Source organism: Cajanus cajan, chromosome 6 (assembly GCF_000230855.2).
Source record: "Cajanus cajan strain Asha chromosome 6, NIPB_CcT2T_4, whole genome shotgun sequence".
In the NCBI taxonomy this organism is placed as follows: domain Eukaryota; kingdom Viridiplantae; phylum Streptophyta; class Magnoliopsida; order Fabales; family Fabaceae; genus Cajanus; species Cajanus cajan.
The window spans coordinates 16,936,481-16,956,526 of record NC_138522.1 but is presented as its reverse complement, the minus strand read 5'-3'; positions in this window follow the sequence as shown (position 1 = coordinate 16,956,526).

Here is a 20,046-nt window from a genome sequence, read left to right as displayed (position 1 = left end):
ATCGAAATTTTTAAGAAACAAAAAGTGGATTCAAGCAGTACCAAGACAGTAAGAGAGCTCTTTTACCTTTTCTTATCCCTTTAAATCTAACTCATTTTGTTTCCTTACTTTCAGGTTTCGACCACAAAGAAGCAGGATAAAGGAAAGGGAAAGTTGGTAGTTTCTCTTACTAAAAAAACTCAAAACCCTCCTACTGGGAAGCTTCTTCAAGATGCTATGAAATCAGTACCCAAGGTATTCAGACCAATAATTTGTTTCCGACTAGATTTTTGTTAAATCTTTCTAACACTTTACTCATCAGGGTATTGATATCATTGATATTGATTCTTCTCGAGACATCTCGAGAGATATTCCTCCTGTCACTGAGGCGTCCCAACAGGTTTACTCATGTTCTTTCCTATTTCATCGTCTAGCTCGAGATTTGTTCAATAACACCAAATTTTTATGATCTTCTCTTTTGTTTATAGTTGGTCACGTCTCAGTTGAATGTTACCGAGATGGCTTCGATAATGGCCTCTATCCAAATTCCTCCTCAAATCGAAGAGGATAAGGTTCCCCAGTCGGAACCTTTAGTCAACGCAGAGACCTTGCACGACTCTGTTCAAGGTGATCCCTCTTTCGAGCTACAACCTCCCTTGAGTCCGAACAAGGGTATATTTCTTTTAACTTTACAACTTTATCATGATTTTTAATGAAACCTTCTAATGTATTTTTTTTTTTTACAGGTTCGACTGAATCGCCTCGACCCTTCACAACTTCCCCTTCGACTCAAGGCGGGGTCACTTCTTCTGTCCAAGGTCTTTCATCAATTCCTTCTCCGGACCTGGACTTGACGAGCTTTTTCAACGACGAAGATGAAGATATCAATAGTATCTTCGAGGTCCTGGATAATTGGACAAGTGGTCCTTCTGGGTCAGAGAATGAGAAAGAGAAAACCGTCGAGCACGTCTCTGAGGTTCCTTCATATCAACCTTTGCTTGATTCTTTTCGAACAAAGGCATATGTTGATGATCTTGATCAGGCCTTCCTTATTCCTGAGTTCAAGACAGAGGTTGAACAAATGATGGACGATCTTTTATCCTACTCGAGCCTTCCTCCTGAGGTCCATTTCGAGTTGCAAGAGTTTGTCAAACCTTTTAGCCTCGCATGGGACCTTCGATCTCAATGGTCTACTTCCTTTCAAGAGGTAACCCATGTCGAGGTTGAAAGCGAAGAAGACCATGCTAAACTCGAAAAGCTCCGAACTGACTTGCTTATGATCAAAGACTCAACGGTGGAAATGGTGTCTTCTCTGCAAAAATTACAACAAGAAGAGAAGGATATAGAGACCACCATTAGGTCTCTCCAACATGAGTTAGAGAAGGCTCGCTCGAAGAAAGATGCTATTAAGGTTCAAAGTCAAGAGATCAAGCAGCGTCAAACGGGTCTCAAAGAGGAAGGCAAGGTCATATCGTCTCGACTTGCAAAGACCTTAGAGCAGAAGAAGAATTTGGAAGCTCAATGTTCCTCTCGAAGGAAACGTTTAGACGAGGCTTACAAGGCTTTCAACGCTTTTAAATCGAAATTTTGTAATGATTAGATTTCTCTTCTGTTCTTCGATTCCTTCTTATTTATCTTTGGCTTATATCATAACTATTCTTTGACTTGTGTCGAACAATTAATATCCTACCCTTTTATGAAAACATTTCAAGTATTTCCCATTCATTACTTTCGTCACATTTGAATTTATCTCTTTAATGACGTATGCATTTTTAGAATATGCTTGTTCGACTATGAAGGGGCCTTCCCAGTTATAAGACCATTTACCTAGATATCGAGATTTTTGATCCATGGGAAGAATTACTTTTAACACCAAGTCCCCAATTCGAAATCGTTGTGTTTTAACCCTCTTGTTGTACGATTTCTCGACTCTTTCCTTTTGTCGAACAATATTTTGCAACGCAATTAACCTTTCCTCCTCTAAAGAAATCAACTCATCATACATTAGATTCCAATAATCATCAGTAGGTAATTCATTCTGTTTCTGTATATGAATTGATTGTAAGTTAATATCAATAGGAAGGATAGCTTCATGTCCATACACTAACTTATATGGAGTAGTTTTTGTTAGAGCTGTCAAAATGGCCCGTGGCCCGTGGGCCAACCCGGCCCACCTTGAAAACGAGCCGGGCCGGGCCAAAAAAAATAGCAATTTTACAGTAAGTGGGTAAATTTAAACCCGGCCCACTTTGACCCGGCCCACTGGGGCTGAACCCGTGGTGGGCCGGGCAGCCCACCAGCCCACTTTTTCCTATTTAGTTGCTTACCCTTTATACGAAATGTGCGGAACTGCAGATAAAGAAATATAAGAGTTACCACTTACCACTGCATACGTAGACATTTGATCTCGATATTTTCGGTGAAAAGGAAGAATATTTGCTATAAAATACTATGATTTACCTTATCTGAATCAACAACATTATTATTAAATCTGTCCAGAATTTTTATACTTTTTTATTATTTTGTTTACATTGAAAATGAGGTGTTACTCTCATTTGTTTGACTTTTCTAGTGAGAAGGAAAAGTTCATGCATGCTCATCCGTGTTAATTTTATGGTATAGAAAATATATTACTAAATTTTGTTTGTATTTTTTTTTTAAATTTTTTGGTGGGTTGGTGGGCTGGCCCGTTTGACCCAGCAACCCGTGGTGGGCCGGGCCGGGCCATAAAAATTTTGACAAAATTAAAAGTGGGCCGGGTTGGGTTGGCCCGTTTTTAAGGTGAGCCAAAGTGGGCTGGCCCACATGGGCCGGGCTGGCCCGTTTTGACAGCTCTAGTTTTTGTAGCATCTCTCGGAGAATTTCTATAAGCCCATAGTATTTGAACAAGAGTTTCATGCCAACTTCGAGGCCTATTTGATACGTGCTTTTTAATTAGCCCAATCACTACTTTGTTAGCTGCCTCGACTTGACCATTTGCTTGCGCATAATATGGTGTTGAAGTTATCAACTTAATCCCTCTAGATTCTGTATATTGAGCGACTTTTCGACCTGTGAAAACTGTACCTTGATCAGTTGTAATTGTTTGGGGAATCCCAAACCTTGTAATAATGTGATCTTCGATGAAGTTAATTATGTCATTTTGCTCAACATCTTTTAAAGGAATAGCTTCAACCCATTTTGTAAAGTAATTTATGGCAACCAAAATATATTTGTGATTTTTCGAAGAAGGTGGGTGTATTTGTCCGATTAAATCCATTGCCCAACCCCGAAATGGCCAAGGTTTGATGATCGAATGCAACTCACTTGCTGGTACCTTTTGTATTGGTCCATGTTTTTGACACTCCTCACAACTTTTTGCGAATTCGATAAAATCTTTAATCATAGTTGGCCAATATAAGCCTTTCCTTGACAAAACCCATTTCATCTTCTTTCCAGCTTGATGTGCTCCACAAATGCCTTCATGAATTTCTGCCATTGCTATATAACCTTCATGGTCTCCCAGACATTTGAACAAAACTCCGTCGAAGCCTCTTTTGTACAATTCATCGTTTAGTAAGAGATAATTAAGAGCTTGGAGTTTAATCTTCCTTTCGACCTTTATGTTAGGATTTCGCAAGTATTCGATCAATTCGCTCCTCCAATCTTGTTGACTTGTTGAACCTATACTTAGAATTTCTCGATGGTCTAACACTTCACTCTCTGTATGAATCAGATATTCGAGACACTCTTTACTGATTTTATATCCAGAGGCTATCTGAGCTAACTCATTTGCAATAAGATTTGAGTCCCGAGGAATGTGTTGTAACTCTACTTCACCAAACGTGTCAAGTAACTGCACAGCTCGAGTCTTGAATTCAACTAATTTTTCATTTAAACACTTATACTCTCGAGTTAATTGTTTGATGACCAGTTGTGAATCTCCTCGAATTACCACATTTTTAGCGCCCAATTCTTTAAGAATCTCAAGTCCAGTAATGAGTGCTTGGTATTTAGTTTCATTATTCGAGTATCCTGTATTTGTTTTGAATGATAACTTAGTCGGGACCCCTTCGGGAGAGATGATTAAAAGACCTATTCCAGCGCCTAACTCGTGTTTCGAGCCATCAAAATATAATTGCCAAGGCTTGGTGGTTAGGTAATTAACTTCTTCAGTTTCATTCGAATGATCTGTAAGAAAATCTGCAATTATTTGTCCTTTAGTTGCTTTTAGCGGCTCGAAAGTTAATGAGTATTCAGTTAACGCGAGTGCCCATTTGCCGACTCGAGAATGTAACACAGGTTTACACAACATATATTTTATCACATTACTTCGACAAAGTATTACAACATCACGAGTCCTAATATAGTACTTCAACTTAGTACACGCAACATAAAGACTTAAACATAATTTCTCTAAAGGGGTATATCTAAGTTCTGCTCCTACTAACATTCGACTTAAATAGTAAATGACTCTCTCGATGCCATTTTCATCATCTTGCGCCAGCATGCCCGCAATAGTCGAATCATTAGCTGAAATGTACAACTTCAGTTCCTTCCCTTCAGAGATTGGTGCAAGCACTAGAGGATGAGCCAAGTAATCTTTGATATCATCGAACGCTTTCTGGTGCTCTTCATCCCATCGAAATTCTTGCTCCTTTTTTAAGCGTACAAGAGGAGAAAATACTTTAGTTTTACCAGACAAGTTCGATATGAATCTTCGCAGAAAGTTTACTTTACCTAAGAGAGATTGAAGTTCCTTCTTGTTCGATGGAGGTTTAGTCTCCATGATAGCTTTCGTCTTATTTCAATTAACTTCAATTCCTTTCTGGTGTATAACAAACCCCAGAAATTCTCCTGCTGAAACACCAAAAGCACATTTTAGTGGATTCATTTTCAAACCATGTCTTCTCATTCTTTCAAAAGATAATTTTAAATGGCTTAGGTGATCCCCTTTTTGTTTCGACCCAACAATTATGTCATCAATATATACTTGTACAAACTTACCAATTAGATCATGGAATATTAAATTCATTGCTCTCTGATAAGTAGCACCAGCATTTTTGAGTCCAAATGGCATCATCACCCATTCATAGACGCCTAAGGCACCTGGACATCGAAAAGCAGTTTTTGACACATCGTTAGCTGCAATATAAATTTGGTTATACCCAGAATAACCATCAAACAAACTCATAATTTCATTACCTGCAGCGGCATCTATCATAGTTTCAGCAACGGGCATAGGGTACTCATCCTTGGGAGTTGCCATGTTGAGATCTCGAAAGTCAATACAAACTCTGAGTTTCCCGTTTTTCTTTATAACCGGCACTATATTTGAGATCCAGTCAGGGTATCTCGAAGTTCTGATGAACTTTGCCTTCAGCAATCTCTCAATTTCCCCCTTGATTTTCTCGATTACTTCAGGAGCAAATCTTCGAGGACTTTGCTTCACGGGTTTCTTTCCTGGGATCATGGGTAGCCTATGCTCCACCAATTCTCGATTTAGTCCTGGCATTTCATCATAATCCCATGCAAAGCAATCTTTGTATTCATGCAACATTCGAATTACCTCCTCTTTCAGCTCCCCTTGCAAGAACTTGCTAATATAAGTGACTCGCTTATTCTCGACGGTTCCCAGATTAACCTCTTCGAGAGGATCTTGGGATTCTAACTTATGTTCTTCATTAGCGGCCCTTTCGAACCCCAAGGGTGAATCATCGAAAATACAGTCCAGTTTGAGTTCTAGTTCTTGCTCTTTACCTTCTTTTGTCTTCTCGACCTCTAGGTCTTGTTTTTCTTTTTGCTTTTCATTTTTATCTGAGACTCCTTGGTCCCTTTGATTTTCTGTTTTTTGTTTTTCTTCATTCTTCTTTTCGATTTCGAAGTCTTTTCCCTTTCTCTTTTGTTTTTCTTTCTTTATTGACTCGAAATCCGTCTCCTCTTTCTTTTTTTGTTTTTCTTCGGCCAAAATGGCCGTGCTAACCTCATTGTCAAACTGATCTTTCTCGACCAAGTTGGCCGTTTGATCGGCCACGTAGGCCGTTATTCGAGCTAAGAAGCTCGAGTAAGGATTTTCTTCCTTCATTCATCCAGTGGAGCCGAATCCTTTTCGGCTCGAATCACAAATCCCTTTTTCACATCCCAGCAAAAGGTTTTCTTGATTCCTTCCTCTTCGTCCATCACACCAAAATTGTAAGCCTCGAAAGGCTTGGTCTTCGCAAAGGCCATTAGTTGCTAGTCAGCAAAATACATCCCAACCTCGTACGTTTTCTGATCGGCCTCGAGGACCTCTAACCATTCATCATCATTCCAGAAGAAAATCTTCTGATGCACTGTCGAAGGAACGACCCCTACTCCATGGATCCACTCTCGACCTAACAGAACATTGAAGTTTGCCTTAGAGGGCGTCACTATAAACATAGTAGTCCTCTTCACACTCCCAATCTGCACATCGAGCAGAATCATACCTTCAGGGTTTGAAGACTTGCCTGCATAATCAGAAATCATTATATTGTGAGGTTTCAGATCAGTCAAAGATTTCCCAAACCTCTTCAACATGGTTTTAGGCAGGATGTTCACAGATGCACCCCCATCGACCAAGACCTTATTCACTTCTTGCCCTTCGATCATCAAGGTTAGCAATAGGGGCTTAAGGTGCCCTTTCATTTCCTCCGTGGGAGAATCGAACACAGCAGAATTGAACTTGGGGACAACCCTCGAGATCTGATTCACCCATATAACCTTGGACTCATAATTAGGGTCCTCAAAATAATCCTCTCGATGGATATCCTCTTGTTCATTCACGGCCTCCATGGCCCCAGCATACTCAGTTGGCAAAATGGACACTATTCCAAAAATATCCTCTAGAGAATCCTCAAATCCGCTCTCGAAGCAGTCTGTGATCATATCTTCATCATCCTCTAAGAACTTCTGAGAGGATTCCCCTTTTTGGGGTACAGGAATCGAAAAACGATTTCCCTTAATACCTTCAAAAGTAGCTTTCCTCATCCTTTGTTGTCTCCTCCACTGAGTCTTAGTCAGGTTGTTGAAAGGTTGTCGAAAACCGCGCCCATACCCTCCGGTATTAACTCGACTAGGCCCTGTTATGGAGTTTGGCATCCTCCCGGGCACTCCTTGCATCGGGTGAGCAGTATGACTCATGACCTGTTTTCCTCGACCCATACCTCCCATCATCATTGGCCTAGGTGGTGCGTTCCATTTCCCCACAGGCACATTTGCGTTCGGCACGTAAGTATTGCCGAACCTCGAGGAATTATACATCTCCATTTTTCCCACTGGAGCATTGTATTGAGGCATGTGAACTTGCCTCTTGGTCAATCCTGCCTTCGACCCTTCATATATTTTAGTCCTTTCACGCAGCTTCTCAGCTTTGTAGCTTTTCAGCATCTCCGACTCCTCGAAGGCCTTGGCAGCAGCCTTGTCAAAGACGGCACTGCATCGAGGACACAACATGACTTCCTTGTCTGCTTCTTTCTTCTTAGATAAGAAGTCGACCAAACTATCTCCTTCCTTTGGGTAAATGGGTTCCTGTCCATTAACTCTTCGAGTTTCTCATCAGAGATAGGCTCGATGTTTTCATCCTCTTCCACAGTAACATCCACCATGTTGACCCCCATAGAGACTGGTTCGGCATATCCAGTATGAGCAGCGAATGGGTCTGTGTCAACTTTCATGTCTTTTCCTTCGAATGCAAGACGACCATCAGTAATCGCCTTTTCGATCAAATCCCTGAAACGTACACAATTATTAGTCTAGTGGCCATACATGTTATGGTATTTACAGAACTTCTTTCCTTTTCTTTGCTCGAATGGTGGAATCTTGTGATTTTCTGGAAGAATAATTTGCTTATCTTTTAATAAGATGTCAAATATTTTTTCTGCTTTGGTTATATCGAAACTGTATTTCTTATTCGAATTCCCTTCCATATTACCCCCTGGTTTTAGCATTTGACACTGGTACGTAGGTCCGGGACGTAGTTCTGCTAAATTAATCTCAAAATCTTCACTCAAAGCTTCACAATTAGAATCTTCACTAAAATCAGAATTTTCTAAATACGCTACTTTCTCTTTTCGAACAAATTTGTCAAATTTTCTCAACCTTTCTTTTTCCCATTTAATTTGTTCGATCCTTCTCACCTTCTCAGCAAGTTGGGCCATGTCCCTCAATTGTTCATTTACTAATTTCTTGCGTATCGAAAAATCTAATCCTGTTGCTGCAATTCTAACTAATTCATGTTCAGGTATATTAGTATAGCATTGAGATTTCAATTGCCTGAACCTATTTAAATAGTCATCTAACGTTTCATTATTTTGTCTTTTAATGTTCATTAGATTGACTATACTAACCTTCGTTTCTTCTCTAAAGAAATGTTCATGGAAACTACCCTCTAACTGTACCCAAGTATGTATCGAATTAGGAGGCAAAGTGGTAAACCATGTAAAAGCATGCTTGGTTAATGAACTAGGGAAATATTTCATTTTCAAATATTCATTATTTGCTAAATCCCCACATTCAACCCCGTACCTAGCTATATGTTCCACTGTTGACTCAGTTAATTCTCCCGCAAATTTTGAGAATTTTGGGACTTTTACTCCACGGGGTAGTTCTACCTGTGTGATATAACCAGGGAAGGCTGACACAAAATATGGACGTTCATTTCGACCTATATCGAATCCATGTCTATTGAGTATCCTCTCTACCATTTGGTCTAAGTCATCCTGTGGGTTTCTATTAGGTCGAACTACGTTCTGGTGAAAATTCTCATGCCCCCCAGGATTTTCCATCTCATTCAGATTTCCACTCATGGCTCTCGAAGGTGACCCCTCACCTAATTTATCTCCAATTTTATTTATCAATTCATATAGAGGAGTCATAATATTATGCATTTGTGTTGACAGCAAATTGACCATGTCATGATTACTGTGGTCCATTTGTTGTCGAAGAGCCATCATGGCTTGGTTACTAATACCCGTAGGTATATAACTCCCTGGTCGAATCAGCGAACCCTCCTGACTTGTCCCTACATGTTGATATGGGTCTTGCATGACAAAACCCAAACCATTTGGCCCAGGGTTGTATCCCTGTGGGGATACGTGTACTTGTGGGTTTGTCCCTAAAAAAGGTATAGGCATTTCTACGTGTACAGGTTGGGTATTACGCCAATTTTGTGGCATGCCCCAGGGGTATTCTCTAGTAACATTCACCAATTCTTGAGTGACACTATTTTGCCTAACATTGTTTTCGAGCAACACAGGAGGAGACGTTGCCCCCCTGGTCACATTGGTGGCACTATCAGGATTAGGGTTAGGTTGTTCTACATCTGTATTATTATGGTTTGCATTTTGGTTATTAGACGTAGACATAGTTCTCCCACTCCTTAATCTCATGCAATTCACACACCTAAAACTAGTCCAATTATGTTCTGAATTAAACGCGTCCCACTGGACGTGCCAATTTGTTTGCGGTGAGATTCGTTTTAAAGGTTCTTTTTATTTAGACTAGCACACAATGTGTTTCAATTTAGGTACTTCACTGTATAATCGCGTTATTGAGAATTAGGAGTAAAGTAGAGGTCTCAGAAGTTACTTGTTTCCAAATGTTCCTTAATTAATATTAACAGGCAACGTTCATGCACGCAAACAAAAATATGAACCGAATGAACAATACATATATTCCCAATACAAATCATGGTTCGTAAATAGTAAACATCACAACATCATCAGAAACGTATGTGAATGAAAATTAAGTGCTTACAAGAGACATTAAACTAAACTAATCCTAATCTACAAAGGAAAAAGAAGAGTGGTCAAGAAGCAACCATACCCAAACACGATTCCGTGCACGAAAGCCATATGCGCAGGCAGAGAGTGCTTCAGAGCTCTATTCAAGTATGAGTTTTTCCGACCTCTGTTACGGTCCGTAATCCTTGTATTTATAGAGCAATCAAGAGCGGTTAATTTTGTGCACGTACACCTCTAACTCATAACTGCTATCCACTATGCTTGCTACGTGGTCTTGAGTTATAACTTCCTTTAACCGTCCTCCCACGTTCATATTAACCTCTCGACCTACCTGTCCACACATATGTTAATTTCTCGATTCAGACGTTTAACCACCTTCATGTGACCATTGGTACTACACTTTTACTAGTTTTCGAGCACAACTCTTCTCGATCTCGAATATTTGCCACTAGAAGGTGTCCATCTTCATATCATTTTTCGAGGAATCTACATGATTGTTTCGTCTTGTTTATAGTTTTTTCGAGTCGTTTGATCTTCGAGTAAGCCCAACAATAGGTTAGGCTTGTTCTGCAAAATTAAACCCTAAGTCTGACTTATTATCTACTATAGGCTTTTTTTTTATAGACCTAGCCTAATCTTTTTGAAAGTTAGCCTATTTAAAAGTCTATTTAAACATCATTAATATTAATTAGGCCAATAAACTTAAATTTTAAAAATCAACAAAATTATTTTTAAAATATAGTTTACTCAATATTATTAAAATTTAAATTTTAAAAGAAATATAGGAGAAAAATTGAATCATTTTTCTATTGAAGGAACATTTCATATGTAATTATGTATGTTTATGTACACTCATGCATAGGTCACAAATTTATAAACCTATAATGGAAAAAAATTGTATAAAAAAATACTTTAAATATTGATAATTTATTTTTGTTTTATAAATTTATTTGTTTATTTATATTTTTAATAATATAAATACATATATTAAAATTTTATTATTATATTATATAAATAAATATGTTGATTAATCGGACCTAAAAAGTTTTTCTTTAAGCCTAAGTTGATCCTTTTATATAAATAGACTTTTTTTAAAAACCAAAATTTGACCTTTTTATTAAACATGCTAGGTCAGATTAGACTTAAAAAAGGTCAAGCATAGGCCCGTGTTTAAAGTATGACCTATTCTTATCCCTAATAGTGGGTATTATGCTATTTAAATTTTGTTTTATGTATATTATTATAAATATTATACAAATTCTTGTCCTAAGTTATGCTATTTAAATTCTATTTTATGTACATCCCTAAATATTATATAAATTATTATCCTAAATTATGCTATTTAAATTATGTTTTGTGCAAGTTATTAAATATTATATAAATTTTTGTCCTAAATTATGCTTTTAAAATTCTGTTTGAATTTGCTTATATGAGGAACTTATACAGATGTTAACCCTTTTACACTTCTTGGTTTGAATTTACTTCTTAATATCTTGATTGCTTTTTAATCATAATTGATCAAGAAAAATTTTGAATGTATCTTAATTGTGCTTTTGTTAATAACTCATCCATGGTGTTTAAATATATCGATCATGGATTCTTTTACTTCGAATCATACTTGGATATACAATAGGTGTAATCTTGATCGAATAGGATTGAAATCATCTTTTGTATTAGGGTTAAAGAGTTTATAAATAAAGCTCTCTATACAAATATTATAAAAGTGATGGGGGATTAGATGTCCATGCCTAAAATGCAATTGTACAAAGATTTTGAAGAATGAAATTATGAAGCTTCACCTTTACAAACAAGGGTTCAAACCAAATTACTTTGTTTGGTTGGATCACGATGAAGAGATGCAGCATGTTGATTTACATGTTGAAGATAATTGTATGGGTGTTTCAAACAGTGATGTAGATGTGGCATGACGGGAACAATTTATGTTTATTTAGAGGAAGATGGTGTTTATTGCTCTCAGGAAACATGAATTGCTTGAAGTGCCAGAGTTTGACAACATAGAAGAGCTTCCAAATGAAGAAACTTAAATATTATATAATTTATTGACAAACTCAAATAAGACATTATTTAAAAAGGCTAAAGACTCTAAACTATCCATATGTGTGAGGTTATTAGCTTGCAAGTGTAATTGAAATGTTGTTGACAATGCTTAAAGTTATTATACAGATGCTTTTGGATGTAACACCCATAAAAGGGAGCATGCCAATAAGTTATTATGATGCCAAGAGATTAATAACGAAGTCGGGGTTGAAAGCTAAAAGGATTAATTATTGTGTTGATGGATGTATGCTTTTTTTTTATATATAACAATGAATGTAGAAAAAAATGATGGACTATGGCTGTTGGTACTTAGCGTTTTTCTTCTTCAAAGTTTGTTAGACTAAAAATTTGCAGGTGATTTGATAACGACCTAAAAACAAATAATCTGATAAGCTCAACAACAATCAATAATCATTAGGATAGATTCAAATACCACTTTAGAATGAGGTTGAGCCTAATTTATTCCTACAAAATTTGTTTGTAAGGTGAATATTGTTCTCTACTTATATATTCTAATTTAGTCATATCACTAGTCAATGTGAGATCTCCAACAATAAAGGTTTGAATTTTCCTTCTTTACTTCATATCCTTAGTCTAATGATATTTCAAATTGTTGAGTCTTTGTTTGATTTGTTTTGGTTTTCTTATATAAAGGAATTTAATGTGTCCTTCTATAAATAAATTTTATTTTTTATTATATTTTTTCTCAAATGATTGCAATTAACCTAACTTGTTTTCAAACTACTCGACTTGTGGTAGATTTGTTTTGTTCTAATAGGTGACTGTAATATGTCGTCAAATTGGACTCAAAACCAAAATTAATTAATGTTGTTTATTTATTTGGTTTTTTTCATTTAATAAAAAATATTGATATTTTTTTAGCTAACATAACATGAAACATCAATAAAAGACATATAGATAACTTTGTCATAATTTTTTTATTAATCAAAAGGAAATTAATACCAAATGATTTACATCCAACAAAAATACGAATAAAGAAAAAAAATGTTATTAAACCCTACATAGCAATTCATAAACCTTTAGCTAGTCCTCCTTCTTGTTTTCACCAAGGTAACCTTTAACTAAAGGTTAGGAAAACACACAGAAGGAGGTTGAATATGTTTGTCGATTTTAAAACATTTTTGCAATTAAACAGGTATAAGATCATAAAACCTTTCATCTAGAAAATGTGAGTGAACAAGGGATAAAAAAAATACCTTGTTTTTATACTAGTTTACTTAATTTGAGGTACATCCAATTACCTTATAACTCAAAGGGTTACACTAACTTGTAAAAATTTACACGACAAATATTCTCTATGCCATTCCTAGCTAAAGACACAACAACAAGTTGCAGTATTCTTTCACTAGTATCTCCAGGCCTACATGGTGAAAAGGTTTTGAGTATTTACAAGTTAACTGTCACTAAGAAGATGTATAAGTTTAGTACACTTGGAGAAGGTCACTTGCTAAGGCAAGGTTTGCTAACTTGCATTTCTCTACTCATCGTTCATTGGGTGATGAATACAAAACTTAGAGGAATATGTTTAGAGTATGGGCACAACTAAAGCATTTTTACAATATAAACAAAGTATTCACAAAAGATTAGCTTCTCTTCTTCAAGTCTTCTTGTATTATAGCCTTTAATGTCGTATTTTCAAATTTCTGACGTAAAATAGGTGACGTAATAACCTAATTTTGCACTAGTGTTTAGGAAAGTATTCGTTGGTTAGAGCCATTGACACTTGGCCATATGAAGTGTGATCTTTGATCTTCACAATATGGTCATTCTTTACACTTGTTCAAAGCTTCAGGTCTTTATACTTGTTTAGGGTTTGCTAAGTTACATAAGGCAAGGTTTGCTAACTTGCATTTCTCTACTGATCATCCATTGGACGATGAATACAAGAGTTAGAGGAATATGCTTAAAGTATGGGCACAACTAAATAATTCTTACAATATTCACAAAGTATTAATAAGGATTAGCTTTTCCTTTTCATGTCTTCTTGTATTTATAGGTTTTAGAAAAGTATAGGTTAGTGAGACCCTTTGACACTGACCGTATGAAGTGTGATCTTTGATCTTTGCAATTAATATGATTGTTCTTCTGTTCAAAGCTTTAGGTCTTTATACTTGTTGCTTTAGGCATTGATAATTTTCTGGATGTTGCGCTAGTCTAGCTCATTGTACCAGTATGTAGTGGTTGGATATTATTTTTTTAAAATATAAATATATAAAATAAATAATAAGATATTAGTATATTTATTATTTAATATATTTTATACCATGAATAATATATCTTTTTACAATATTAAAATGAATAATGTAATATTAGTGGTGATAGTAAGTGAAAATGACAGTAAATTTTTATTGCATAAAAATAGATTAAATAAAATATTTATTTATTAAATATTTATTTTAGTTTTATTATATAAATTTAATATCAATTAATTTTAAACTAGAATTAGAATTCAAAAAATATTTTTAAAATATAACTAAATCACAAAGTAATATCTTATATATATATATATATATATATATATATATATATATATATATATATATATATAATATTCATATTATAACTCAAACAATAAAAATTTAACGGTGAGGATAATACATTTTAATTCTTATAAAATTATAATCATTGTTATTTTATATATTTTATATTTTTATATCACGTGAGCAACATACTAGACTAAAACTATGATTCAAAAATATAATTCTACTCTATTTTTGTTATTATATTTACTAAATTATATTTTCATTTTTTATTCCTTCATTTTCTTATTTTGGTGTTGATTCAACAAAGATATATAGAGATTCACTTGCTCCAAGATTTAATCTACCTAGAGTTACTTCATTCAATAACTTATATTTTATATCAAATTTTAATGAATTAATTGTTAAAATAAAAAGTTTTAATGCATAGATTAATTTTGTAAATTTTTAAAAAATTTGAAAACTATGTGACATTTTGCTTCGATAATTCAAATTGACGAATAATCATAAAAGAATTTTATATATTGATTTGGATTTATATAATGAAGTATCAAATACTTTTCAAGTTTTTTTTTTAAATTTGCAAACTAGATCTATGTATTAAAAATTTTTAATTCAACGGTTGGATCGTTAAAACTTGATGTAAAACATTAGTTATTAAATAGAGTAAGTCTAGGTGTATATATATGAAGAGAAATCCACTTATTTCAAGACTAAGTCTACTTACACCTACTCCACTCAATGACACATCTTGTATGTCAAATTTTAACGATTCAATTGTTAAATCAAAAGTTCTTAATGCATAGATAAGTCTATAAATTTTTTTAAGATTTAAAAATTATTTGGTACTTGATTTCGTTAATTCAAATCAACATATCAAATTATTTTATAATTATCCATCAATTTGAATTAATTAAATGAAGTATCAAATAATTTTTAAAATATTTTTAAACTTTTGCAGACTTGATTTATGCATTATGAATTTCTAATTCAACAATTAAAACGTTAAAATTTGAGGTAAAACATGAGTTATTGAGTGGAGTAAATGTAAGTAGAGTTATTCTTGAAGTAAATCTCTACTCTCTATGGAGAGAGAGGAGAGTTTGATATCGATGTAAGTTTTATCAGCTATTACACTGCTCAATAATTTTATATTAAATGTGAATTTTGTCGATTCAATCATTGGATTATAACTTCATATAACTTTGTAAGTCTATATCAAATTTTGTTAATATTGAATAAAATTTCAAATTAATCAAAATGTTCATATTTTTATATATTTAAAAATTAATATATTACATCAGCTATGATTTATAAGAATGAGATATCAAATCTTCTTGAATTAATATAAAATTTTGTATATATATAATTTTGATAAATTTTGAAAAATTTACATTTAATATAAAATTATTAAAAAAATATAATAATTGATTTAGGATTATATATATATATATATATATATATATATATATATATATATATATATATATATATGGGGAATGCTAATATACTCCCGCCTATTTTTTAGTTGGAGTATGTTAACAACCTACACCAAAATTTTAGGACAAGAAAACCATTCATTTCTTTTGATTTGGTTAATTTGTATAAAGAATATTATAGTAATTTAATTTAATTTTAAAAGAAAGTAAAACATTTTCTCTCTCTTATTAACTTCATTTTCCAACTTATTTTTTTATTAATTAATTTTTTATTTGTTTAGAGACAGAGGATACATCATGAGAGATGAGAGAGAAATGAGTTAAAATAAGGAATTTAATAGGAGAGAAATAAATGAGTTAGATAAGGAATTTAATAGGAGAAAGATAAATGAGTTAGAAAAGATATTTAATAAGAAAGAAAAATGAGTTGGAAAAGGAATTTGATAAGAGAGACAAATGACTATAATATCCTTTATACAAATTAACCAAATCAAAAGAAATGAATGGTTTTCTTGTTTTAAAATTTTGGTGTAAGTTGTTAATATACTCCAATTAAAAAATAGGTAGGAGTATATTAGCATTTCCCTATATATATATATATATATATATATATATATATATATATATATATATATATATATATATAGGGAGCATATCAAGTGAGAGAGAATTTATTATGAGAGATGAGAGGGTTAAAATATAACCCTTAGATTAATTTCCTCTCACTTGATTAAACCCCAAATTTTCTCTCACTTGATTAAACTAAGGGTTATATTTTAACATTCTCATCTCTCATAATAAATTTCCTCTCACTTGATATGCTCCCTATATGTATATATATATGTGTGTGTGTGTGTGTGAGAGGAAGGTTCAAACGACACCGGTGTAACTTTTATTAAGGGTTACACCACTTAATAACTTTATATTAAATGTGAATTTTGAAAATTCATCCGTTAGATTGAAAGTTCATATATCTTAAATCATATATACAAAATTTTATATTAATCCAAAATGATTTGATACTTCATTCTCATAAAATAAAATTGATGTAATATATTCATTTCAAAATACACTAAAATATGAACACTTTGATTATTGTTAGATTATATAACTTAATAAAAGTTACACCAGTATCGTTTGAACCCTCTTCTATATATATATATATATATATATATATATATATATATATATATATATATATATATATATATATATATATATATATATATATATATATATATATATTATAAATAAGTGGTAACTGGTAAATGGCGTCCAATCTTGAATCTCCTATGAGAATATTGAGTATTCCACCATTAATGATGAATGGACCGCCACCAACATGGTAAATTGGAAATTCTTTGTCCCGATATCTTGGTTGATGACATACCAATCCTAGTGCATGGTCGGTCACCGCAATTATGATCCTGCAACACTAAAAAGCTTTTGGAGTTTTCATCGTTATAAATGCAGTCGGATTCGGATCCTCTACGATTTCAAATAAAATTGCATAGGGTGCAGATCCGGTCCTTAAAAACTAATAAATTTTATTTTAAAATATTAATTTATTATGTAATGAAATAAATTCTAACATATGTGATCTGTGCAGTGTTCCACAGTATAGCCGTGCAACATGTTGGGCCGGTGCAACTCATTCAGGACAAATGATGATTTTAGGTTATATTAATATAACTCAAATTATTTTCGGATTGTTATTTTGTGGCTCACTTTGAAACATTTCAAGTTTTTCTTTTAAAGATTAATAAAAGAATTTTAAATTAATTAAAATTTAAAATTTAATTTAGATGCTTTTATATATTTATAGGTGCTTTTAATTAAATAGGGAATTTTGTAAAATTATTTCTTTTAATTAAAAGAGCAGTTAAGTGATCACCCTTGGAAGCTTGTGCTTGTTTGGTAGTGTTTATTATGGTAAGAGGCGAGTGAGTAATTTTACTTTATAGTGTGGATTATATGTTGGATTATATTCCATGTGATTTTTTTATGCTTTATGGGTGTTAATTGTGTTGTCACTAGTACAAAATATACATTCTACATTGGTTATTTTAGGGATTTTATGTCGGAAAAACCTCCGACGTCGAAGCAGGAGACATAAATTTACGTCGATTTCAAAAATCGACATAAATTTACGTCGGACATGCCAAGGTGCAACGTAAAAAGTTGTAAAAAAATTTATAAAAAAAAAAGAAAAAAAAGAAAAATGACTGTAAGCAGAACGAGTCGTTCTGGTTGGAGAACGGCCCGTTGTCCAAGCAGAATGGTCCGTTTTGCATGGAGAACGGCCCGTTCTCCATGCAGAACGGGCCGTTCTCCAAGCAGAACAGCCTGTTCTGCTTGATAGAACCAGGAGTGGGTTCTCCAAACCCGGACTTGGCCACTTCCTTCTCCAACTTCAAAAACTCGGAATGCAACGCAAACATCACCTTCCAATTCACGTGAACACACTCAGTAGAAGACGCCACCTCATAGAACCTCCCAGAAAAACCCATGACGAACGCAATCGTCTGAAGAAGAAGAACATCATCATGTGAATCAACCTCTTCCCCAACCTTCCTAAGCTCCAAAGGAGGTAGAACTTGTCGAGGCGGAGGGGATTGATGCTAGACCACTCACAACACATGGTGTGGAGGAAGGTGGACAAGGTCATCGGGGGAGTGGCTCCGACTGCGAGGGCAACCACGATTTGAGGAGGAGGCAGAGGGATTTATCGCGTGTGGCCTCCATTGCACAACGCGCGGGAGAAGGAAACCCTAGATGAAGTTTTTGAAATCTCCAGCTAGTGTAAACCTTCTTTTAACGGGCGGTCCTGTGGGTTATTTACGTCGGCCCTAGTAGGGTCCGACGTAAATTTTAACATCTATGTCGGACACAATGCATAGCCGATGTAGATGTTAAAATTTACGTCGGACCCTAGGAGGTCCGATGTAAATAATTTAACTAAAATTATGAAACATGCCATCACATTTTTATTACGTCAGATATTTGTATGTCCGACGTAAAATAGGTGACGTGATATACTAATTTTCCACTAGTGTGTATCTATCATGAATTGGATCTTGAATTAATTAATTATGAATCTATGAATTCTCATTTACAGACATTAAATGAATAACATTTCATTATAAACTTTTTTTTTTTGCATGTGCATATAGGAAGTTAAAATTTAAATTTGTACTTTTTTTTGTTATCGATGTTCTCGTTATTAAGTTTTATTACTTTATCCTAATCAATTTTTGTATGCAAGGAAAATCAAGTCTCTTGTTTTTGTTCTCTAATGACTTCTTTCATGAAATTGAGGAAAAAAGTAAAATCGGAGGATCCTTTAGAAAATGTATTTAAGGTTTTCATAAAGAAGAAAAAATTATTGTTTATTTATTTAAGCATAATTTTATTAACTTATATAATATAAAAATTAATACAACTTATATAAAAATTATCATGATTGAGAAAATTTAGATATCATATTATATAGGTTATCAAAATGACCTCGATATCACACAAGTAACAAATCTAGTTTATTAAGGTTAATGGATTAAAGTCATATTTAAATAAAATTCTCTATCAGTATTTATAAAAGGATTAAAAAATAGCTTAGGTTTCTCTCATAAATTAAAAAAAATTAAACATGTGTTTTTTATATAAAAAATAAAGACATAATTTTTGCTATTAAGTTCCATGTTTAGGGATATAAAACTTGACTGATAAAACTTATTATATCACTAGTAATAAGTGTTATTATTTACCTAGATTGAAATTTTAAAAGAGTTTCCCAACTGAAGTTAAAATTATAAAATCATACAATGATTGATCAAGCTGTCAAAATAAGAATTAAGCAATATAAGTACAAATGATTAATTGAATAAAACACTAAATTGAATGAAAACAAAGATAATTACATGAGTACAATATCTACCTCAAACTCCAACAATAAAGACTTAATCACTCATGACTAAGGATTACACAAGGAACAAATAGATCTTTGAGTGCTTTGTGATTACAACAATATTCTCACAAGAACTCTCTTTAATTTCTTCAAATTTGTGTTCATAAAAACTAAGATACACAAACCCTCTAAAAACTCTAATTTATAATAGTTTAATTGGGCTTTTGTTCGTGCATGCTTGCTTAAAGCTTCTATGTGGTTTGCTTAAACGAGCTTCTTTGGTTCTTCTAGAGGCGATTTTTGACGTGCCTTACCAAAAGCGCCTATTATGGTCGCTTTAAGCGAATTCATTCTCACTTAGACCAAGCAGCTAGTGTGACACCCTTTACCCCAGTTACTATAATACTTGAAATAAATAAAATTGA